The 25,721-nt window shown below is 34.0% G+C and overlaps 1 long non-coding RNA gene across 1 annotated transcript; it reads left to right on the top strand.

Annotated features, from left to right (window-relative positions):
- The first annotated feature begins 314 nt into the window (after positions 1–314).
- On the top strand, positions 315–25,721 carry LOC119864852. Its single transcript, XR_005368391.1, has 3 exons — positions 315–407; positions 4,103–4,164; positions 25,665–25,721. It is a non-coding gene; the product is annotated as an uncharacterized LOC119864852 (long non-coding RNA).

Here is a 25,721-nt window from a genome sequence, read left to right as displayed (position 1 = left end):
GTACCATTAGTCCAAGTGAAATAGAGACCTGTTGAATAAGTGGTTCACTTCATTTACTTAATAAACCTTTTAGGGATACACATTTTTTAAGATGCTTTGCTAGGAACTGAAAATTCCAGATATGTATGGCATATGTTCAGTAGCCTCAAAAATTTCACCATTTAGTGTAAGATACCCTCTGTGAGCAAATAATTGCAATAGAGTGTGGTAAGTCCTATAATAGCATTCAGAATAAGCATTTATGATAAGACAAAGAGTGGACATGGAAACTGTGACACTTGAGGTGACACTGGAATTTCATTTAAAGGAGAGAGAGGAGGAGTTGACCATCCTGACGAAGTGAAAAGATGTTCTGCTCAGGAAGAAAGTACATATGAGAGATCATAAAAGAGTACCGCAGCATGAGTGTAAGGATGGAGACTTATTGAAAATGTGTGTTTTGTCATTATTAGTTGATTTCATTGCCTCAGAAGCACCGTAATTTTTCATCCATGTTTTAGAAAAAAAAAAAAGTAACTGAACTTGAGAGATCTCGTAAGTAGCCTTGCTAAGATTGCATGTGCTGCAATTGTATGTGTTGGTTGGGTACTTATGGTGCTCATTGTCTGACTGTAGAACTCCTGGTCTTTCCATGCATGCTTCCTTCCAGGGATGACTCTTTTTTTTTTTTTTTTTATTTTGGGAGGACTCATTTTTGTCCTAAATCCACAAAGCATGTACACAATTGTTATCTCATCTAATGCTCTTAGCACACTACGAGGTAATCACTCATGTTTCCTCTTCCTCTGGGGCTGCTTGTCCTGCTTCTGAGGAAAGGCTACCAAATAGCCAGCAGGTTGGTGACTGTTATATTCAATGAGCCTCTGTAACATGATCTGAAATTTCTTCTATTCATGACACATATTTTCAAATTTAGGCCACATCACTCCTGCCATCTTAGGCTGCAACTTAAAACAGAAGTCCTCTGTTCAGCATCCTCTCATAAGCTCTGCCTTTGCTCTTGGCTATGGTTTGCTTGCACTATTTCTCTTTTATTCTGTTGCACTGTGCCATCTGGAACCTTCAATTCATTGATTTGTGAAATTCACTCTTTTAATAAATCCCATTCTTCTTACTCCACAGTACCATTCCTCTACCACTTGTACTTCATATAACTCCCCTCAAGAGTATTACATGTACTGTAGCTCTGAAAAGGCTAATTATTTTTCTTAGAAGCCCCTTAAGAATGGACCAAGTAGTTGCAACATTTTATTTTAGCTCGCATTGTTACAACAAAGCTTTATTTTTTAAAATATTTTATTTATTCATTCATGAGAGACACAAAGAAAGAGAGGCAGAGACATAGGCAGAGGGAGAAGCAGGCTCCATGCAGGAAGCCCAATATGGGACTCAATTATGGGACCCTGGGATCATGCCCTGAGCCAAAGGCAGACACTCAACTGCTAACCACCCAGGCATCCCACAACAAAGCTTTTTAAGAAGAAACATGCTACCTCTTGGATGTTAAGATCATCTTATTCTGGTTCATATTATCTATGTATTTTGTTGTTTCTCTGAACAATTAGAATAGTTAAATACATTGTATTTGTGATTCTTTATTGACCATCGTCCTCAATCACCTATCCTCCATTCATGCATACTCATTCATTTCCGACCCATTTAAACTATATCTTCCAAATATTGTGTAACTAAATCTCCCATTCACTGGATGATTTTCCACATTTTCATAAATACATTTTCAGCAGTCACATAAGAGTTGATACCATTCATAGGTATCCATGAGGTAGTTTAAAAAGAACAAGGAGAAAAAAAAAAAGTGTGTATTTGACATTGTATGTACTACATTGCCCAGGAATACACCCTCCGTTTCAGGTAAATTTGTGTGTAATTTTAGTTTTTGTTTTCTCAAAGCAGTAGAAAATAAAAGAGATAACATAAAGATAATAAATCTTAATCTTAATTTTCGCAGAATTTTGACTATTGCAGTTGCTTTGTAATTCCTGGAAAAGGGATTTTTAAAGAAACATATAGCTGACACATAGTGTTGCATTAGTTTTAGGTGTACAACATAGTGATTCAACAAATTTCTGACATTTTGCTGTGCTCACCACAAGTGTAGCTACCATCTGTCGCCATACAACATTATTACAATATCATTGACTATATTTCTTTTCCTGTGCTTTTTATTCCCATGATTCCATAACTGGAAACCTGAGTTTCCCATTCCTCTTCATTCACTGTGCCCATCCTTTGACCCCTCTTCCCTCTGGCAGCCATCAGTTTTTTCTCTGTATTTATAGGTCTGATTCTGCTTTATAATTGTTTGTTTATTCTTTTTTTTTTTTTTTTTTTTAAGATTCAACATATGAGTGGAATTATATGGCATTTCCCTTTATCTGTTTGACTTATTTCACCTAACAGAATACCCTCCGGGTCCATCCATGTTGTGGCAAATGGCAGGATCTCATCCACTGATGGACACTTGGGTTGCTTCCATATCTTGACTATTGTAAATAATGCCACAGTAAACATAGAGATATGTATTTTCTTTTGAATTAATATTTTGTTTTCTTTGGGCAAATACCCAGTAGTTGAATTTTTAGATCACATGTACTTCTATTTATAATGTTCTGAGGAACCTCCATGTTGTTTCCCATAGGAGATGTACCAAGTTACATTCCAAACAATAGTGTATGAGGGTTCCTTTTCTCCACATCCTTGCCAACAATTGTCATTTCTTGTCTTTTTTTTTTTTTTTTTTTTAGCCATTCTGATAGGTATAAAGTGATATTGCATTGTGGTTTTGATTTGTATTTCCCTGATGATAACTGATGTTGTTGAGTAACTTTTTACATGTCTGTTTGCCATTTTTATGTCTTCTTTGAAAAAATGTCTTTTAAGTTCCCCTGCCCATTTTTCCAATCAGATAGTGTCTTCAATGAACTGTATGTAAAAGAATGTCACTATGTAAAAGAATAAAACTGGGCCACTTTCTAACACTATACACAAAAATAAACTCAAAATGGATCAAACACCTACATGTGAGACCTATACATAAAAATCCTAGAAGAGCACACAGGTAATAAATTCTCTGACATTGACTAAAGCAACATTTTTCTAGCTATGCTTCCCAAGGCAAGGGAAACAAAGGCAAAAATAAACTACTGGGACTATATCAAAATAAAAAGCATCTGCACAGTGAGGGAAACCATCAATGACAACAAAAAAAGGCAACCTACTGAATGGGAGAATATATTTAATAATGATATATTTGAAAAGGGGTTAATATTAAAATATATAAAGAACTTATACAACTCAACACCCCCCCAAAAAAAATCTGATCACTTTTTTTAGTCTACTATAACTTAACTCCCATATTGCTATAGTTATATTGTATCTGGTAAGTTCTTTAGATAAAGACTAATTTCTTAAAAGACTTTATAAGTATCTCTTAATAAATGCATATATTTTAATTAAAATATGTTAGAACTCAATTATTTTAATTTCACTAAACCAGCAAGCCAAAAATTCTCTCTCAAAAAAAGTAAACTCTCCCACTTCTCTTAAAAGACTTAATAGCCTTGTGCTACTTAGAAGTCTTATATTCTGTCATTAATTTTATACACTATACTACAGGACATTAATTGGTATATTATGAAGTATTATCATAAATAATTAAGACTAATAAAAATAAATGAGCAAAACCTATTCTGTAATGGTGTTTCCTTCCTTAATTTTATTGCTTTTATCTTATTAATTCTGAGAATTCAGTATTTTTCCATAAGCTTCCCAGACATTAAAGAAAATTATTCAGATTCCATTGAATACTTAATTGTCTGATTTCAGCTCCTATTTCTTGCCACCTAAGCTCTTAATTTGTCTGCTGTTCAGTTTTCTGGCTTCCTTACTGGGCCAGATATGGTAATTTCCAAAATTCTCCACTACTTACGAGAGTTTGGGGGTGCTATATAAATGACCTAATATACACTAAAAATGTGCTTAGAGTCTGCCAGATAATAAGTTCTCAACAAACACTTTCTATTATAAATATGACTACATTTCAGTGAAAATAGTGACTCACAAAAGAAAATCGTTTTTTCAGGGATGAAGCTGGAAATTGACAGAGATGAGAATCAAATTCAGCTCTGATTCTTCCAAAGTCAGGTACTTTTAACTAATTCACAAATATTCACAGTCAATAGTGAATATAAATTGATTCCAAACTTAGGCCAATGTGGATTCATGCTTTTATTTGGTATTTATGATTTATCTATCCACAAATTATGCAAATGAGAATCAAGCAATCACTTTATGGATTTGATCAATGTCATTCCATATGACTCAAGATCCTATATGATTTCTCCATAAATAGTCCAGCTGACCCATTATTCTACTATGTTTGGTATATTTTAACATTTTGAGAATGCTTTTTAAAAAATTTTTAGGGCAGCCCTGATGGCTCCCCGGTTTAGTGCCGTCTTCAGCCCAGGGCGTGATCCTGGAGACCAGGGATCAAGTCCCACATCAGGCTCCCCGTATGGAGCCTGCTTCTCCCTCTGCCTGTGTCTCTGCCTCTCTCACTTTGTGTCTCTCATGAATAACTAAATAAAATCTTAAAAAAAAAAAAGGTGCAGATTTTTTTTTTTAAATTTAGCTACTAGAACTATCATGTGCAATATTTTCACATTTCCAATAATGAGTTTAATTTGCTTGTTCAAAGTGATGAAAATAATTGTATTGGTGGAAATAGTGGTGTATAGAGATAATCCTTCTTGTTTATTTTCTCATTTATTCCAATAAACAGAATTCCTTCTAGTATGCTCTACCAGCCATTCCATCTCAAAGACAAATAGACTTGTTACATATGTAAAAGATACATAATCTAGACCCTCTCTCTAAAAATCTCAGTCAAGTTTTATTTATTTAAAGTACGTTTATATCAGGTTTGGATCATTCACTGTACAACTTAATGTAAATATAATTTAAAAATGAAGACTACTTTTGAACACATATTTTGGTTTTCAATTATTTAAGTGTTCTAAACCATTCAATGTCATATTTCTATGTACATGAGAATCTTATGAATAGAGGTTCAGAGTGGTTTCTGGCACAACATTCACATCATTTTTAATTTGATTTCTTTCTGTCTGGTGCAGCCCCACTGTAACTTGTCAGGAAGAGCAATTTGTAGACACCATCAGGTTATCTTTGCTATTAATGTGTACCTAATTTTTAATAGACTATTTGTTTCTCAGTCTCTTTAGGGCATCCAAATATAAATTTCAGTTTTCTCCTATTATAAACATCTATGCTTGTTCCATGAAAAAGAGCATTACTTTTGAAACTGGTTTGATATTTAAAGTTCCACTAGAGTCAGATAATTAGCAGCTGGCTTCCCTGATGCAATTGCATACCTGCTTGCCTGCCTGCCTGCCTGCCTGCCTGGAATCTAAATGATGCAGTTACTTGCCTTAGGTTGGCAACATTGAATGATAATTTAGCTTGTGGCTTGTTGTAAAAATAATGTGTGGACATTAATTTGCAAGTGATCTAATTTTGTTGTTTTTGTTTCTAGCACTTTAGATGCATTGGTTTCTGTAGAATCACTTTTAACCCAGTAAAAATGAATAATTTATGATTCTTTATACCCCAACCCGATATTTCAAATAATAGCAAACATTTACTGAGCACTTAATTTTGTGTCTGACTTCAACTTGAGTTGTCTAGTTGTTGTTGTTTTTTTATATAATAAGTCCATAAAAAGGTAATGTGATTCTTTTTAATTTATAGATTAAACATCTGGGAACTAAGAAGGTTAAGTAGTTCAGCCAATGTCACACAGCTAGAAATATTTAGAACTTGGATTACTATGCAGGCAGGCTAACATCAAAGTCCTCTTTCTTAATCATTTTGTTATATGGTTGTAAGTATATAGTTCTGGGTCCTAGCTGTATCCCGAGGTATGAGAGTGATGATATAATGGGTTTAGGAATAAGGCTTTGCATTCAATCTATGGGAGTTTAGTTTTATTGTGTAATCAATACTGTAAATTATCATGTGGCATGAACTACATGGGTTATATAATAACAAATATTTCAAAAAAAGCATTTATAAAAATAAAGTTTCTTAAGAAAGCCTGGTGTTGAATAAAGCACTGGTTTTTCAGTGGAATCGTGTCTTCTTTTTAATACACAAGTATTCATAGAAATATCAATGGTGACTTTATGAAGAAATGTTAGAGAGGTATTTTAGAAATGCTAAATGTCATTATTTGACTCACATTAGATTTGAGGCTATTGAAAGAGGAGGAAAACAAAGCTTACTTAGTTTATAATGAAAAAAATTTACAATACAAAGTATTAGATAAAGAAAAGCTTACATTTTATGTCTATTTAAATGAATGTCTAACTTGACCAAGGAATATTTGTCTGAAAGCAAGCTGCCATCATCAAAGCTATTTTGAATTCAATTTAATGGCCACTTACACTCTAACCTTGACATTGAACAAAAGCCAAGAAAAGACTGTTGCTCCTCTTCTTTTTTCTTTTCTCAACATTCTGTCCTATTAGTTAGTTCCACAATTCTAAAATTGTAGAAATTCAATACATGCTACAGCTTTCCGACTTCTATGTTTTTAACCAATTCTTAAATAAGCCTTGGGAGACAGACAAATGGTGATAAGCTGTCAATCATCATTTTGATCATTTCATTGGGGAATAAAGCTTGTGTTTCCAAAAGGACTGCCTACCATTACTGAGGCATCTCCCGGCTCAGTCAGTAGAGCATGTGACTCCTGATATCAGGGTCATGAGTTCAAGTCCCCATGTTGGGAGTGGAGCCTGCTTAGAACAATATAAAGCAAAGCAAAAACAGCAACAACAGAGAGACTGCCTACCATTACCAATTCTCAGGCCTCATCTCAAACTAGACCTAGGGAGAGTTCACCCAGACATAAGCTTTTATCAGCAAGGTGAAACATGTAACCATGATCACTTCCTCATGGCATTCAATGTAAAGGAAAGAAGAAACTAGTGAATTTCTCAGAGGTTGGCTTCTTAATATTTTAACTCCATTCTAATTGGAAGTCACCTAAAAAAAATGGGGGAAAAAAAAAAGGAAATAATGGAGGAAGGAAAACAACTCTTTCCCTTAAAAGCACAAGGCTTATACTCAACAGAGTAAGAAGTTGGTAAGGGGTGCCTGGGTGGTTCAGTTGGTCAAAAGTCTGCCTTCAGCACAGGCCCTAACTTCAGAGTTCTAGGATTGAACCCCACGTTGGGCAGCCTGCTCAGTGAGGAGTCTGCTTCTCCCTCTCCTCAGCCGCTGTCCTTCTCCTCCTTTCCCATTTGTGCTCTCTCTCTCTCTCAAATAATATAAATAATATCTTAAAAAAAAAAAGGAGTTGGTACAATATTATCCACCACATGGTTGAGTGTGCTATGGTAACAGAGAGGGGATTTAATTTTGTTGAATTACTTCTCTAATGGGTAACAAATGGGTAGATGTCAGATTGAACTTTTTTAAGTATAGAAAGGTGAGTGAAAACTAAATTATTCCTCATCTCATCTATTTTTATTCAGAAAACAGAAAAAGTAGGTATTTAACATAAGAACAAGTTAGTGACTTACAGAATTGTTTAAATTTTGATAATCTTGCCAAGTTTGAAATATTTGAGCCTTCACCATATTTTAACACAACTCTTATATTGACACCTGGTTGTGGGTTGTAATATAATTCATTATTATTATAATTGTCTAAAATAAATATTTTCTTTGTAATTAAATTTTATCCTTTATTTTTTTTTCAAAAGATCCCCAAATCATCTCATGGTATACTGTATTAAAAAATTTTGAGTAGGAGTTAGATGAATAGGCCAAAGTAGGTCATCCATTTTGGTAAGCAATTTTCCATCTGTGAATTTAGTTCAGTATTATGTTCTACCTGGAAGTTTCATTTATTATAAAAGTGAGAAGCAAAAATAATATAAAAAGATATTCTGGAAAAAAATACATTTTAAAAAGGTGAAAAAAATCTTTGAACTTAGAGAATGCTTTGTAGGCCAACTGAAAATTAGAATATCATGGAGAAATTCTACATAATACACTAGTATTAAGAGTTTCAGTCATTAAATCAAGTGGCAGACATTTTAAGCATTGTTAGATGTCAGACACTGAAAATTAAAAGAAGAAAGTTCTCTGTGAAAAAGTTAAATATCTAGGAGGACAAATAATAGATGGAGAGGGAACAATAGAAATCAGTGAAGAGGGCAGCCCGGGTGGCTCAGAGGTTTAGCACCGCCTTCAGCCCAGGGCCTGGTCCTGGAGACCCGTGATCGAGTACCACATCTGGCTCCCCCCATGGAGCCTGCTTCTCCCTCTGCCTGTGTCTCTGCCTCTCTCTCTGTGTGTGTGTGTGTGTATCTCTCATGAATAAATAAAATAGAATTAAAAAAAAAAAGAAATCAGTGAAGACTACAGGTTTCTGGTCTGAAAACTGAATAGATAGTGGCCCCACTATAGACAATAAACATGAGGACATACATATTTGGAAGGGGAAAAAATATTCAATTCAAGTTTGGAAATGGCAATCCCACTGTAGATATCCAGTAGGGAGGCTTGAAATTCAAGATAAAGAAGATATCATCTCTAACTTGGAGTCATCAACATGACAGTTACAAAAGTAAGAGAGAATGTGAATACCTGGGAATAAGAAGTGAAAAAGAATCTGTATAAATACTAAACTTTAGAAGAAAGCATTAAAAATTAAACATTAAGAAAAAAATGATAAGAAAACCAAGGAGAATGGTGTCATGGACGTTTAAAGAAATAGTTTCAGAGAGGAAGGGTCAAGATCTTCAAGTTTAAAGAGAGGTCAACTAAGAAAAAGATTGGAGAAAATGTCTATTATGTTGGTCAATTAGTTAATTCTTGGCATTGACAGTTAGGATTTGGAATTACGGAAAGTCTGTCACACTATGGTTACTCACCAACACAGGATGTTAATCACTACTGTGGTTTTCTGTGGAAGTAAGCCCAGTTTGTTTCTGTATCCAAAATAGACAACAGAATGTTTTATATTGGAAATAAAACAGAAAACACTTTCCTTTTTTTTTTTTTTTTTTTTAATGATAGGCACACAGTGAAAGAGAGAGAGAGAGAGAGGCAGAGACACAGGCAGAGGGAGAAGCAGGCTCCATGCACCGGGAGCCCGACGTGGGATGCGATCCCGGGTCTCCAGGATCGCGCCCTGGGCCAAAGGCAGGCGCCAAACCGCTGCGCCACCCGGGATCCCCAGAAAACACTTTCCAACCATTTTGTAAAACTGCTGGATTAGCATTTAGAATAATGTGAAGTTTTTCTAATAATGGCACTTCGATATAATCTTTCAAATAATAATGCAATTTATTCCATCCTAGCTTCTTCTTCTTACTTATCAAATAGTTATGATATCTGTTCTTCCTGTTTTCCAAGGGTATCAAAAAGAGTTTTAAAAATAATAATGCAACTAGAGAATGGTTTTCAAAGAACAACTAAAATAATTTGCAGTCTCAGTGGTTAAGATCGTGAGTGATCATTTCAGGAGACAGTAAAGGAACTCACCCATTCTATTTGAAAGGTAAAGGTAAAGTCTGATAATTGACATGAGCAAAATGTCTGAAAACATAAAAATATACAATATGCAATGTATTCATTTACATGGCAGATTATAGATATGAAATTTGGTACTTTAAGAGGTGTATTTGACAGAAATTATGAGAGGAAACCACGTCCATTTTATAGTGTCCACTTGTTCCTTGGAGTTTTGTATTATGTCTGTCACCTAGCCGATTGTTAATTATTATTTGTTGAATGAAATGGATAATATATTAACCATCCAATGAGAATATAGCAAAATATGTCTTTTCTGTGAAAATCTGGATTAACTTTGTTATGTTCTTTACCCCTATTTGTAGCAGTTTTTGTGAGATGCCTAGGACTCCCAGGTCATTCTTCATCACCTGTATTCTTATCCCCATAAGACCCCTTCTTCCTTCCTTCCTTCCTTCCTTCCTTCCTTCCTTCCTTCCTTCCTTCCTTCCTTCCTTCCTTCCTTTCTTCCTTCCTTCCTTCCTTCCTTCCTTCCTTCCTTCCTTCCTTCCTTCCTTCCTTCCTTCCTTCATCTAGCTATCTAGTTATCTAGCTAGCATCTATCATCTAGTTAGTTAATTAGTTAAATAATCTCAACTCACCCTTCACTCACCCTTCTCTTAAGTTCTTTTTTTTTTTTTTAAAGATTTTATTTATTTATTCATGAGAGAGAGAGAGAGAGAGAGGGAGAAGCAGACTCTTCCCAGGGAGCCGAAATTGGGACTTGATCCCTGACCCCGGGATCATGCCCTGAGCCAAAGACAGACACTCAACCCCTGAGCCACCTAGGCATCCCACCCTTCTCTTAAATTCAAAAAATGATTCTACCATGACATGTTTAACCCAGTTGATTTTTCAGATAAATATCCTATCTCTCCCTGAAGATTGTCTTTATCTTATTATTCCAACTGAAACATGGCTCTGCCTTGAGGACATGACTTCCCATGCAATCCTTTCCAGGAATGGACATTTGTTTTCTCAACATCTTATTCTACTGGCTGCCATTGCCAGTTCTAAAATCTGAAACATTCTCTCTCTTTCTCTCTCTCTCTCTTTTCCCCCTAAAAATGTCCCAGCTTTGAATTTCATATCACCAGACTACACCACTCCTTACCCATTAGTATAAAGACTAATCATCTCTTGTCACCTTGGCCATTCCTCCTCATCTCTAGCTCACTTTGCCTTTCTCTAATGCTGTGTGCTCTTCCTTCACTCTTCCTCAGCCCTTCATTTCTGGTCAAGAGCTATATATAGGTCCTTAATTAATAGTAGTTAATTCCTTAGTTACACTAGCCACATATCAATGATTCAGTAGCCACATTTATTAGTGGTTATTGTGGCTCTATGAACTTTCTAATCATCACATAAATTTTTACTGGGCAGCACTTCTCTAAACCTTCTTATTCCCAGTAACTATATTGTCCCCCTACCCTCAAATTCAAAGGCCCAACTCTCCAGTTACTAACTTGTTTTGATCTTATTTCTTGTAGCAACATGATTTCTATGACATACATCAAATATTTCATTATAACATACATCATATCCTCATTTTCTTGATGACCTATAATTTATCATTATAATCATACCCTTGCAAGCACCATCAAATTATGCTTCTCTAGTATGGTCCATCTCAGCTGGCAAAATTCAAAGACAAATGCAGACTTCTAGCAGGACGTATGCAGCTCAACATGATTGGGTGGCAAACAAATTTATATGGAATAGCTTCACATTCTAATCATGACTATTAACCTCAAGTGGATCCTTCAAGCTGCTTGGAACGTCTATTATATTTTCCAAATCCTTTCAGTCTGCCACTTCCTGAGATGTCTATTTTATAACATTTCTCTCCCTTGTCTTCCCTCCTCTCATGTTAATTTGAATGACTGTTCATGTTTCCAGATGATGTCACCCCTCTATTTATGCACTATTTCCTGTCACCTAATCAAAGACATTGCTTCAGTGCTTCTCATCTTTCTGTCTCTAGAATAATGAATATTCCTAGGAGTATAAAAAAGCTGCAAACCCCCCCCCAAAAAAAATTCTGCTTTAAAACAAATAAATATAAAACCAGCAATAAATAAAGCCTTTCCTGACTTCATTTCTCTGGTCTCTTTTAACTTTGTACTCCTTAAAAATGTTAACTGCCCCTTTTATTCTTTAATATATACAATCAATTCTGACTACTAGTTTACCATTTCTAGTAACTTACTCTTCTCACCTTCTCATTACATTGATAAATACAATGGTCAAATTGCATTCGATCGTTTCTTAGCCTATCACCAACTTTTGCTTCAGTTCATCAACTGGAAGATTTGCATTATTTGGATTCTGGATCAAAATATCTTTTCCTATTTCACCCACTTCTCTTTCTCACCTTCCATTGGTGATTGCTCCTTTAGTTATCAAAACTTTGTGCTGTTCCAGTAGTCAGTCCTTGAAAAACTTTTCTTCTTTATTTTTATTGATCCCCTAATTGCTAACATATAGACGAATGGCTTTAAATAACATCCATTGGAGGAAAAGTTTGTTTTGTCCCTTTGTTTAGAAACATACCTGATATCTAATAAGTTCTCAATAAGTCAAATTTATGAATAACATAAGTGCAAATATTTGCTAAGAGAAACAGGAAGCTATATAACATTTCAAATTGGATATTAAAACAACACAAGAGAAACCCACATCCCTCAGCTTTATCTTTTGATTCCTTTTCCCTCAAAAAAGGATTAACTTCTGTATGCTTCATAATCCTAACTTGTGTTTCTAGAAAAAATAAAATTTCTCCCAAAAACATGATTGATGAGGAATGAGTTCCCAAATAATACAAAATAGTATATCATTCTCTTCACCTTCATGCCCTTAGCAGGTTAGCTTTAAGTTTCATTTAAAGAGACGTTAGTAATTAACAAACGCAATGAGGTGCAGATGTTTGCTAAAATTTTTTTCTTTCCTTACCTTTTAAACCTCTATTTCCATGTAAATACATAAATCCAAGTAGCAGTCCCCTGATCAAGGATTTATTAGACATTATTTTTAAAGATGCTTTGACAGATAAGGATGATATAAAACACATGTTATATAATATCTAATTTATTTAGTACATTGATACTTCAATGAATTCAAATAAAAGGAATATATAACTTATATAGTAACATACATATGTCATGTGTTTAACATCTAAGTAAAATTTTGGCTACTTTAGAATATATAAGCTAAAATATTTTTTTTGTATCTTTCCCCACTTTTATCCGTATAAATGCCAAATCCTTGCAACAAACAATAGCAAAATATTCTTTGTTTTCCAATTGTTTCATTTTTTATTGCTACTTTTCTGATTGAATACATTATATGATTTAAATCATTTCAGAATGTACCTATGAATTTCATGGCTTCATTACTTCTTAAAATTTTAACTTTTAAACTTTTCCCCTCAAACCTCACTATTGCTGTATTCTAGGAATCTAATAAAAAAAAATTGTATCTAAGGCTATTCATCTACACATATATGCATATGTAATCACATGCACAATTATAAGTGTTATATGTCAATATTGGATAGGAGCTTTATGAACTAAGATGGTAGATGCACGTTCCTTCTAAGAAGGAATATCTATATCTTATTGTTATACTATTGATTTGAGATTCATTTTATGTTTTTCATTAATATATATGTAGATTCTTCATGGTTCCCAGTTCTCACTTTTTTCAATTAATCCTTATATAAATTTACAACTAATTTTTATTCCTAAATTTTCTAAAAGCTGTAGGAGGACATTTGAAGATAAGAATCTTCTATTTATTATAATCCCTATGTCTTCAAAGTAATGAAAAAAGGAGAAGAATCCAATATACTAATCAGGAGATGAAAAGACTATTTAGTAAAATTAATAAGGACATCTTTAATGTAGTAATAATTCTGTGGCCTATTCTTTGTAAAAGAGTCATAACACTGTCTCTAATTCCAATATTCTTGCTTTCTTAATCATTAATTGTGTTTAATTCTTGCTCTGTCCAGGCTTACTATTTTTTTTTTTTTACTAATAACTAGAAAAATAAATGACTAAAAATCTGATGTCATAAGTTATAATTATAGCCAATTACTTTGGTGAGACAATGAATATTATGATAGCTGAAATAAAGTGAAATAATCCAGTCATAATTTGTTCATGTGATATCTTTGTAGAAATGAATAGTTACCATCTCCCCTCCTCCCATGGAATACATGTCATTGTTTGTGTGAAATTATCTATGAATATATTTATATGCATATATGCATGCATATGTGTCTTATAATTTTCTTCATTTTCACTTAGTTTATTCTTTCAGGTTTACTATGACAAGTCCCTCCTTCTGTTTACTTTAGATAAATGACAATGATATTGATTAATCCATCAAAAGTGGAGCATCACTAAAATATCATTCATATAGTGTAGTTATTCTGAAACTGACTCATCAGTTAAGTGCAACATAGAAGTTCATTTTAGAAGCAAATGCCACCTCTATTTACCTTACATACATACCGAATGGAGACTGGAGGTACAATCCAACAATATGTGAAAATCTGTATTTTAAAAACCTTTTCGGTTGGGAGATGCTGAGGCATGCTAGTTTGAGAACTAATATGTTACGGAACACACATTAAAAAAATCATTCCATTTGACTTGTTAACATTTCATTCTGGGGTATTTTCAATCCTGATTCTCCGTGTAACATATTTTTTCACAAATATCCTGACTCCAAAAGATTCTCTTTGTCTTTTTTTAAATTTACACCCTCTCTCTGGGAAATTTCATCTGCTCTTTTAGGGTCAATATTCAACCAATGTCTGTTTCCTGAGATACTTCTCCCTCTTCTTTCCTTCTTCTTTCATCTCTCTAATTGCCACTGACATTGTCTGGTTGTTAAAGCCAAAACTCAGGTAGCGAATCTTAACTCTTTTCCATCATCTCCCCCTTCTCTATTGCCTACATCTGAGAAGGAAACCACTTTTAATGATTTTCTATCTTTCAACCTTAATATATTTCTTCATTTACTCAGACCTAGAATATAGAGAAGGTATAAAAGAATGTCTAATCCCCACTGCCCTTAAAATGCAAAAACTGAATCAAAGGTTAAAAAAAAGTGAAAGTGAAAGGCAAAATTTTAATTGTAAAATACAGCTAATCCTAACATTCTCAAGTATAGCACACTTCTGTCATTCCCTAGGAACTTCTCTTTTCCTCCTACCTAGTCATTCAGCTACACTCGTAGAGGCTACTGCTGTTCTTATTTTTTTCCTGTCAATTTATTTTAATGTTTCTATTCTACTTTACTTTATTTTTCTTCTTATGGTGAATTATTCTTAGTATTCATTTTTACCATTCTTTAATCATTATTTTTTCCCTATTGGCTATGCCATTTTTAAATTTCATTATTCACATTTTATATATCATGCTAAGCAAACTAGGTCAATCAGAGAAAGACAAATTCCATATTATCTCACTCATATGTGGAACTTAAGAAACAAAACAAATCAACATAAATGGGGGGAATAAAGAGAGGCAAACCAAGAAACACTCAACTATAGAGAACAAACTGATGAGACTACTGGTGTTCTGATATTTTATTTTTCACATCAAGTTAGTCTTATCCCTTTTAAAACTTTATATAACTAGAGTCATACAGTATATACTCTTTTGTTTTTGATACATACCTGCTTTAGCATGTATCAGGAATCTGTTCGTTTTATCTCGAAGAAGTACTCCCCTGTATGAGTGTGCCACAGCCTCTGCCTATATACTACAACCCCAAATAACTCCCGACCTTCCCTTTGGTTTGGTTTTCCCTTCTGCATGTATCTGTGACGTTCTGTTATTACTTCATCTGAGTAATTTAGTGTCCTTTTAACACATAGTGAAAGTCAGTATGACAAAATGGTTAAGTGAATTTATCTGGACTAAGGAAATCTGAGTTTAAATTCTAGTTCTCCAATTTAATTAATTTATTAATTAATTCAAAACTTTATTTATTTATTCCTGAGAGACGCAGTGAAGCAGAGACATAGACAGAGGGAGAAACAGACTCCTTGAAGGGAGCTTGATGCGGGACTCGATCTCTGGACTAGGATCACACCTTGAGCCAAAGGCAGATACTCAACCACTGAGCCACCCAGTGTCCCTAGTTCTCCAATTTAAACACTGCTGTTATCTTAGACAAGTCGTATGAGCTGTTTCTCAGATTTCTTAACTTTAAAGCTGGTATAATAATAAGTACTTCCTTATGTAATTAATCTCAAAGCTTATAAAACTTAAAAACATAAAGCAATTAAATAGTATGACACACATATATGGACTCAAAAGATAACTATATTGTATTTACTGTCTACTTGCTTGTCCAAAGCACTATTCTCTAAGCATCCTGCAGGTAGGGACCATTGTCATTACATAACTAGAATATGATAGGCACCAATATATATTTGTTCAAGGGCTGCATGGCAGAAATTATGGCAACTCAGCATGTATTGCTCATGTTCCACTTTTAAAAACAGAATTTATCTTAACTTATTGAGACAGATATTGCAATTCTCCCATTATTTGTTGTGGTTATAGAATCCCCTGAGGTTTCTCACATAGCACACGTTATCCATTTGACACTGCATTTCCTAATTTACTTTGCACCGGTTGAGGCTGTATGACTAGGTTATTACCAAAGGAATCGGATAGAATTGGAAATCACAACTTCTGTATGTCTTTTACACAAGGATATTTCTCCATATCTACTTTTGCTTTTCCAGTCTGGAATGCTGATAGGACCCTTATGAACCCCTTTAGCCAAACAGAGGTCAGTACCTTCAGGGAAGACAGAGCAACAGAAAGAAGGAAAACAGGTTCTCTCTGGAGGGGCATGCAGAGCAGATTTTTCTGGGCTATTTACCTACTTTTGGACTGTTCAGTGAGAGGGAAAGAGAAAATATTTATTATGGCTAACACACTGGAATTTTTCTTTCATTTTGAAAGCAGCTTAGGCTATACCCGAAATAATGCACTGGTTCAAGAAAGAAAGAAAGAAAAAAGAATGTAAATGGCCAGAAAAGTAAAGAAGATTTCTGAATAAATACACTACAGATACAGTTACCAGGATTGACTTGAGAATGATACCGCAGAATTGGACCACCAGAACATTACCGCCTTTTTTACTATCATAAAATTACCTGATTATTGAAAAGCTGTTACTACAACGGCTAGTTTCAGATTCACAAGCAGGTGCTATAATCAGGAACCATTCATGATCAGGAAGCTTTTACTATCAAGAAGTTGACAACAAAAAAATCAGATACCTTCATGTTGGACTTGCTAGCAGAAACTGATTAATCAGCAGAGCTTGGCCTCTTCGAGATTGCAGGGAATTTGGGAAGAATATTGAGCGCTGATACACTCAATTTCTTGCAGAGGATGTGAGTCTTGCTTTTACAACAGCTTTTTAGGTTGTTTCCTTGGTTGTTTTTGTTTGTTTGTTTTTTATTTAAATTCAATTTGCTGCCATATAGTATAACACCCAGTGCTCATCCCATCAAGTGCCCTCCTCAGTGTCCTTCATGCAGTCACTCCATCTTCCCCCCCACCTCTCCTTCTGCAACCCTTTGTTTCCCAGAGTTAGGAGTCTCTCATGGTTTGTCTCCCTCTCTAATTTTTCCCACTCCTTTTCCCTCCTTTCCCCTATAATCCCTTTCACTATTTCTTATATTTCACGTATGAGTGAAACTGTGTGATGATTGTCCTTCTCCGATTGACTTATTTCACTCACTCTGTGAAACTTATAGCTAACAGTTTTGCCTAAAGTAACAGTTACCAATGGAACGAATGATTATTGCATATGACTAATTACATGAATGGTAGAATAATCAACAGGAGGCAGGGATTGTGAACACTGTTAAAAGGTATCTGTACTATATACATGAAATGGTATAGATTATTTGAAGATGAATTTAGATCGGTTAAAAATGTATATTGGAGAATCTTAACATCTAAAATAAATACCAAATGCCACTTTTATCAACATGAGAAGACATAATCTGTGTGGTTTCAATTCTTTTAAATTTACTAAGACTAGTTTATAGCTCAGTTTATAGTTTATCTGGCTGGTCACTCCTCTTCTTTAGAAAGAATTATTCTACAATCGTTGCTTATATTGATCTCTATTAATTAATTTGAATTCGTTGTAGGTCTTCTTGAAATTTTCTATATATTTGCTCAGTTTTCTATTTGTTCTGTGAAATATTGGACTATCCTGTAATTGTATATCTGTCTCTTGGTTCTTTCAGTTGTTAGTTTATATTTCATATATTAAGTTTTGATATTAGGTGGTTCATCTATATTTAGGTTTGTAACATCATTTTTGTTGTTGTTGACTTGATTTTACTGTGGTGATTACTATGAAATATCTTTCTTTATCTCTGGTAATACTGCACACGTTGAAGGCTACCGTGTCAGCTATGAATATAATTGTCCAGATTTCTTATGATCTGTATTTTCATAAAAATCTTCTTTTCAATATTGTTTACTTTTAATGTATATATATCTTATTTTAAATATTTATCTCTTCTTAATGACACACGGTTTTATTTTGTTTTTTCTTCTTTAATTGAAGGATTTAGTCCACCCCTATTTAATATCATTTTTAAATGTTTGGAATTAAGTGTTTCATCTTGCTGTAGGTTTTCTATTTGCCACATCAGTTTTGTTTTTCCTTTATTTACTTTGATGGTTAAGTTTATGTGTCAACTGGGTCTTGGGGTGCTCAGATATTTGGTCAAACATTATTCTGGCTGCTTCTGTGAGGAAATTTTTGGATGAAATTAAAATTTAAATGGACAAAGCAGACTTTTTTCCCTAATGCACATGGGCCTCATCCTATCAGTTGAAGCCCTGAATTGAACAAAAAGCTGACCCTCCTCCAACAAAAAGCTTTACTCCCCTAAGTAAAATGAGACATTTTTTTTTCCCTGCCTTTGGACTCAAAATGTATGTGGGTGCTTCCTGGGTTTTGAGACTGCCAGCTTTCAGACTGCAGCTCCACCTTTGGCTTTCTCTTGGGTCTACAGTTTACCAACTCACTCTGCAGATCTTAGGACTTGTCAGTCTCCATAATCACATGAGCTAATTTGTTATAATAAATCTTTGCCTCTGTCAATCTTTCTCTCTCTCTTGTGTATTTATATATATGTAGTGTACATTATACACTATATATAGTGTATTTATATATAATATGTTTTTATTACATTTTAAATGTATATCTCTCCTTAATGACACATAATTTTGATTTTTCTCTTTTAATTGGAGTGTTTAGTCCATCTGTGTGTGTGTGTGTGTGTGTGTGTATAGTTGACCCTTGAACAACATGAGAGCTAGGGGCACCAACCTCCGTGCAGTAGAAAATCTATGTATAACTTTTGACTCTGCCAAATTTAATTATTAATAGTCTATTGTTGACTAGAAGCCTTGCCAATAATATAAACTGTCAATTAACATTCATTTTGTATGTTATGTGTATTATATACTGTGATCTTATAATAAAATAAGCTAGAGAAAATAAAATATTACTAAGAGAATTATAAAAAAACAGAAAACACATTACAGTATGGTACTACATTTATTAAAACATAGCCATGGATGACTGGACCTGCCAAGTTCAAGTGCATATTGTTCAAGGGCCAACTATATAGATAGATAGATGATAGATAGATAGATGTTCTGTTCATATATATATGTTCTGTTTCTCTAGAGAACCCTGGCCAATACCCCATCTTTCCTTACCTCATTTGTACTATTTGAGAGATGTTTTAGAATTCAAGTTCATGTCCTTTATAACTTTATTAGATTTACTATCTGTGTATCTATTTCTTTATATAGTTCTTTATTATGTATTTATTTATCTTAGTAGTTATATTGGTTCAAAACATGAATTTGGTGCATTCTGTGTATGTTACAAAAGCTTTTTGATTCTTCCCAGGTCCTTCTTTCTCTTCCTCAGTTTTAATCAATCTTTCTTAATAATCGTATTTCCTTCTCTTAACATTTTTGGATCACATGGAGTATTAGTCTAGCCTTTAATCCTTTGAGGAGCTGAGCCTTTGTCATTCCAGGCACCATACACATATAAGGTCATTATATCCAATTGAATATATATCTCCTTCTGGAAATTCATTATCATGATCATTTTTCAAATGTAAGCAAATCATTTGAAATTTTGACAATTCTACCTCTATTACGGTCCTCATATCCACCTACACATATGTTTAATTCCTTTACTAGTGTCCTAGTGTAAGCCTTAATTTCTACCTGGAATGTTGTATAATTCTGTCTCTAAATGTGCTTTTCATCACATAGAGACAGTTGTGATTTCAATAAAACAAAATGAATTAAATGGGCTCTTCACAATACATTTGTTGTTGTTTTAAACCTAATCAAAGATTCAATAGAGATTTCTGAAAGGTAAGTGCCATTTCAAATGACATTTCAAACTATAATACATGAGTTTTGAAACAGTTTTATGATAATACCCTCATTCACAAAATTTGAGTAACATGCACACACACATTATTTTTTTTCCTGTGGACAAACTGATTTTTAATACATTTCTAACTCCAATTTTATTTATTTTTATTTTTATTTTTTTTTATCAAGACCTGAGCTGAAATCAAGAGTCAGATGCTTAACTGACTTAGCCACAAAGACCCCCAATATTAACTCTGTTTAATGTGAGGGGTCTCTGATGTCTTTTGTTTCTGCTTACTAATAACTGAGCACAGAAACTCTAATACTCTATTTCATGCTTTTACATATCAGTTTTCACTGACATCAAACCTACCATAATCTTTAATATGCTTTGTAGTCACATTAAGTAAAAAGGAATGACAGAAATTTGTAAGTGGAGAAGTCCGGAGTTAAGCAGACTTTATCATCCCATTCAATTTTATCTCCTCTGGGTACAGCTACTTCACCAAAGTGTTTTATTCCTCTGTGTCAGCCACAGGCTCTGCAGCTCTTTCTCTAGAATTTCTTTTTCTAAAACCAGTCTATATAATGTCGTCAGCATAATCTTCCAAAGTTTCAGAGCTGTTCGTGTCATTCTCCTACTCTATCTAAAATAGCCTATGACACATTTTTTGCCTGCAAAATAAAATTCTAACTTCTGGTTCTGACATTGAAGAATGTACACAATCTTGCCACTGACTCTGCAGTTTTTTGTTTTGTTTTGTTTTGTTTTGTTTTGTTTTTACTCTGATAACCTTTTTGTCCCTCTGCTGTATTCCGGGTAAACACCCATCTTAAGTGTGTTTCCCTGGACCATTTCCTCATCTCCCTTGTTTACTCTTCCTTTTTCCTTGGAATATCATGAACTTTCTCTGTATGTTGAAAGTTAATCTTACCTCCTTTCTGATGAAGCATTAGCCTGGTCTGGGCTCTTCATCATAAAACAAAAAATGATGTTTATAGAAAAAAAATCAGAAATACAAAATGGGGAGGAGGAAATCAAACAGTAAAAATAAACAATTTATCATGTCATACAATTAAAAAATATAGCAGTTTCTTTAGCCATATCTGCCTACAGTTACAGAAATCATATTAGCAGATCAAACCTCTTTGGTCTTCCTCCTCTTCTTTTTCTCTTTCTACTCCTCCTCCTTCTTCTTTTCTAAACTGCTTTCACTTTCAGAGGAGTTTTGACCATGTGATGGATTTTGGAAATTCTAGGCTGATGGTCTCATCAATGAGAGGGTGCTTGTATTTTCCGGAGCCAGAATTCGGTCTCATTCATTTGACTTGAGCCATGTGCTCGTCTTAAAACAATGAATGTGCCCAAGGAAATATACACTGTTGATTGGTTTGGCCTTGGTCGTGGGTTTATTCCCAGAGCCAGAAAATGAGACCTGGGAAGGAGAGACTAAATCCTATTAAGACTGCATGACCTGAAAGTGGATTAGGGATGATTTCTTAAAAGAAAATCAGAGTGGTATTACTAGAAGGGAGAATAGACATGGGCAAAAGGCAAATTTCATTTTAGGTGACTTTTTGTATCATTCAGGAGAAATAATTTTTTTATATCTTGTAGGACGCATTCACCCAGGTAATGCATCCTATTCTACTGTGATTTCAATATATTATACACACTTATGTTTTGTTCTAAAATGAAAGTTCCTTTTGGAACTTTGGCTTTATTTTTTAATTGTTCATAACACTGTAGTATTTTATTCAAACACTCAGTATATATTTAGTTATTATGTAATATTTTATTGAAGTTTATCTAATACTTTTGTTTAACAATGAAGAATCTTACCTGAAAATTATTGTATGAATGTATTCAAATTACGATTATAACAATGGAAAATAATAGCATGTTCACCTTCATATATTTTGTGTTAAGAAGCTTAAGGGAGGATATTATATGTAAATGATGAATCACTAGATTTTACTCTTGAAACTAATATTACACTATATCTTAACTAACTGGAATTTAAATAAATACTTGAAAAAAAAAAAGCTTAAGAAATTGTACACTTCCTTCTTTACTAGCAAAAGGAAGTTGCTTCAAAGCTTTAAGGAAAAGCCAGCAATAATTATATGTTGAAGGAATGAGAGAAGGATTAACTTTACAATGAATGACATATGCTTCATGTGGTATTTATTTAATATTAGGGCGAGGTGGGAGAGTAATGAATTGTGAAAATGTGAGACATTCAGAGAATGTTATGTTAAAATGATAGCTGATATCCGACATTGTAAAAAAATAATAATAGCTGACTTGTTTGCAAGGACTAGTGCAGGTTAATGGTAGAGGATCTACGTAGGGTATTTTTGGTTTGCCTTGGTGTAACTATAAACAATAATCCTGTAAGTCTCAAAAATGTTTGCAATGATAATTTATGATCAGTCTATTTAAGCAGCACTCCAGAATCCACAAGTCATAGAGACAGTATTTTTTCCAGAAGGCTCCACTTTTAAAGGATGAGTGTATTAGACCCATGTGTATTCGACCTACATGAACCTATATGAGCCAATTCTCTAGTTCATGTATGAGAATCCTGAGAATCTTTGTAAAACCATAAACTTTTACTTACTTAATTTTGAGCATTTTTTTGGATGGGCCATTTAATTGCTATTACTTAATATTGGGATTTAAAAACAAAAACACTCTTCGTATGTGATGCTGTAAATGAATTTCCAAAAAAGGGAATTTCTTTTTATTTTATATACTTATCTAAATCTCTGTCTCTTTGTATACATATTTTTCTTTATAAAACTCCCTTCTCTATTTTTCAAGTGAAATAATTGAGTCCACAAGCTGTTCATGTTAAGTGAGAACACTGATCTTGTGTCCCTAAACTTCATTTGCAAAATTTTAAATTTTAAAGGATGAAAGAGATTATTATTTTTGTGTAAGGTGATATGGTCTAAAGTTTTAATGTGAAAATGATTGTTCTAGATAATTAAAAGGCTTTATAAATTATCATGTTAGCTGACTCCTTTAAGGGGACTGAGGACAAAAAGAAGGCCTCATGGACATTGATATAGCATTCTGTAAGTTGTTCTTATCTATCCATGGCCAAATGAAGTGAAAGGATCCTTCTATTTGAAACTATTCAGAACAGACTATTTGTCACAGTATCTATTCAAAAGCCCGATCACAGGAATGTGAAATATAAAATGTGAAATGGGCTTGACTGAAAGATAAATTTGGAGATAAAAAATAGTGAAGTGGAAATTGTTTTTAAAATTTTAGCAAAGGCACACAAATTATTAAAGTCTGAGAATTAATTGAATCATTTCATAATCAATATAGCTGACTTGTGGAAGAGTTTTACCGATCATGTTGTTCATTATTATTAGGTATAAAATATAATAATTTACCAAAGTCTGTATATTGAAGCATAATCTAGTGATTCTGGACCCCAGGATTTTTAGAGTTTTTAATGAGAAGAAATGTTAAAAAAAAAATTAGGCTGAGTTTTGTTGCAGCTGCAGCTGAACGGGGCTGCAAATGTCCTACATGTAGCTTTTTATTTAAACCTGCTTCACTGAGACTTGAGAAAAAAAGCAATGTTGGACTACATTCAGCTGGAGCCATAAGTCTACAGAATATTCCTACGTGTGGAAGAACAGATTTTCTGGAAGGGAAATTATCCTCCTCTTCTTAATTACTCTGGAAAGCCACCAATAATAGGCCAAGAAAACTAAGGTTTTAGACTAAATGTAAGAAAAACATTCTTTTAACTTTGAATTTGGAGACAGTTTGGCCTGGCTTGGAAAGTAAGGGAGACTGAAGTATATCTCTGACTGTAGATGAAGATCCCATGAGTCTGGGACTTAGGGAAGCATCAAGCCTGAGTGGATGAGGTACCTTTCGTGGGGGGGGGGGGGGGGTGGCAGTTAGTTTTTATTATTCCCCATGTTACATTCCCTATCATTATTTCTGAACATTCATTAAAACTCATTATTAGTTACTATGGTATCACTACTGTACTGTGGAAAAGGGTTTATCTCACACCTGGTTTGAAGAGAGAGGAAGTTCCTTTATACCTGCTCCAAATGATGCTGTGAGAGATTCCTGAGGGCAGGACTGTTCCTGCCAAAGAACAGAGATTTCCTGTGGGTCACGATGGCAGGTGACAAGGCCATAGCGATACCAACAGAGAAATCTGGGCCTCACTTTCTGTGGATGGCACCATGCAATTATCTCAGAAATGACTAAGAACCTCTCTGAGGAGTGCTATTCCTGAAAAAAAAATGGAAAAATATAGAAAGAATGTGAACTTGTATTTGAAATAAAACATGTAAGCCTCATTCTAATCATAAATAATAAAATGAAGAAGGTAAATAATTTAAGTTTAAACAGTAGGCTGGTGCACATTTTTATCTTGGAGCTTCAGTCCTATCCTGATGTGTCTGGAAACATGCTCTCTAATGTAGTGTCCCTTAGCATTAAAAAAAGTGAGTTAAAATGTGGATGCATAATAAAGATGAAGCTCTTTCATCTCATTCAGAAGATCAGTGCAAAGCCAGTCCTTGGGTGCTCTCCCATCAGAAGGATAAAATGTGAGCTTCATCTGCCCAGATTCAAGCCTCTGGCTTGAATACCTGAAAAACAAAAACAAATACAAATCCCAAAATGAAAACAAAAAAACCCTTCACCACTACTGGGCTATTAGGAGTAATTCTCCGTAGGAAGCTTTACAAGGACACTATTCAGCCCTGACTTTACAGCAGCTTTATGCATTGTTAAAGGAACATAGGTATTAAAAGATTAAGCTAGTGTTGAAAAAAGCAAATTAAACGTCTGCCATGGAAATTCTGGGATTACAGGGATTCTGTTTCCTCCATGTGTAATATTTTCAGAAACATTTTCTCTCACCTATTGCAATGAGCATTTTATGTCCAGGTCCTATAGGGCTGTACTTGGGCATAAGGTGCTAAAACTGTTTCTTTCATAATGTTTAGTGTGGCATGTTCTAGAATTCTATGCTGTAAACACCTGGAGGAAACCACTGGTTGATAAAATAAGACCAAGTACCAAAACACTGTGAAGCAATGTTACCTGAAAGTTTAAAATTGTGATAGGCTAATTTGTTACATTTGTCATAGATACTTTTTTAAAAACCACAACAACTCTCATCCTTTAGTAGTTTAAGTAAAATGAAAGAATACGACATGTGATGAGGGTGGATATATTCTTTATTGTGATAACCACTCTATAAATAATTTTGTTATGATCTGTCCCTGATTTACATCTCCAGTCTTGATTTTTAACATTCCCTTCCTTGCAGTCGATCATATAGCCTCAGTACACTTCTTTAAGATCCTTGAATGACTTTTTTTTTCATCATTTAGACTTTTTAGTTGTTTCTTTTACATTTCCTTCAGTTAGATATATTTAAAAATCATACTTTAGATCTCTGACATTTCTACCTAGAAACCTTTCCTCCTTACCCCCAACCCTAGATAAACTATTCCTTCTCTGTGATTTTTTAAAAAAAATTTTAAATATATATATATTTTTTTATTTGAGAGAGAGAAAATGAGAGACCACAAGAAGGGAGAGTGGCAGAGAGAGAAATGGAGAAGC

This window comes from Canis lupus, chromosome 13 (assembly GCF_011100685.1).
Source record: "Canis lupus familiaris isolate Mischka breed German Shepherd chromosome 13, alternate assembly UU_Cfam_GSD_1.0, whole genome shotgun sequence".
In the NCBI taxonomy this organism is placed as follows: domain Eukaryota; kingdom Metazoa; phylum Chordata; class Mammalia; order Carnivora; family Canidae; genus Canis; species Canis lupus.
This window is presented reverse-complemented; position numbering and strand designations above follow the sequence as displayed.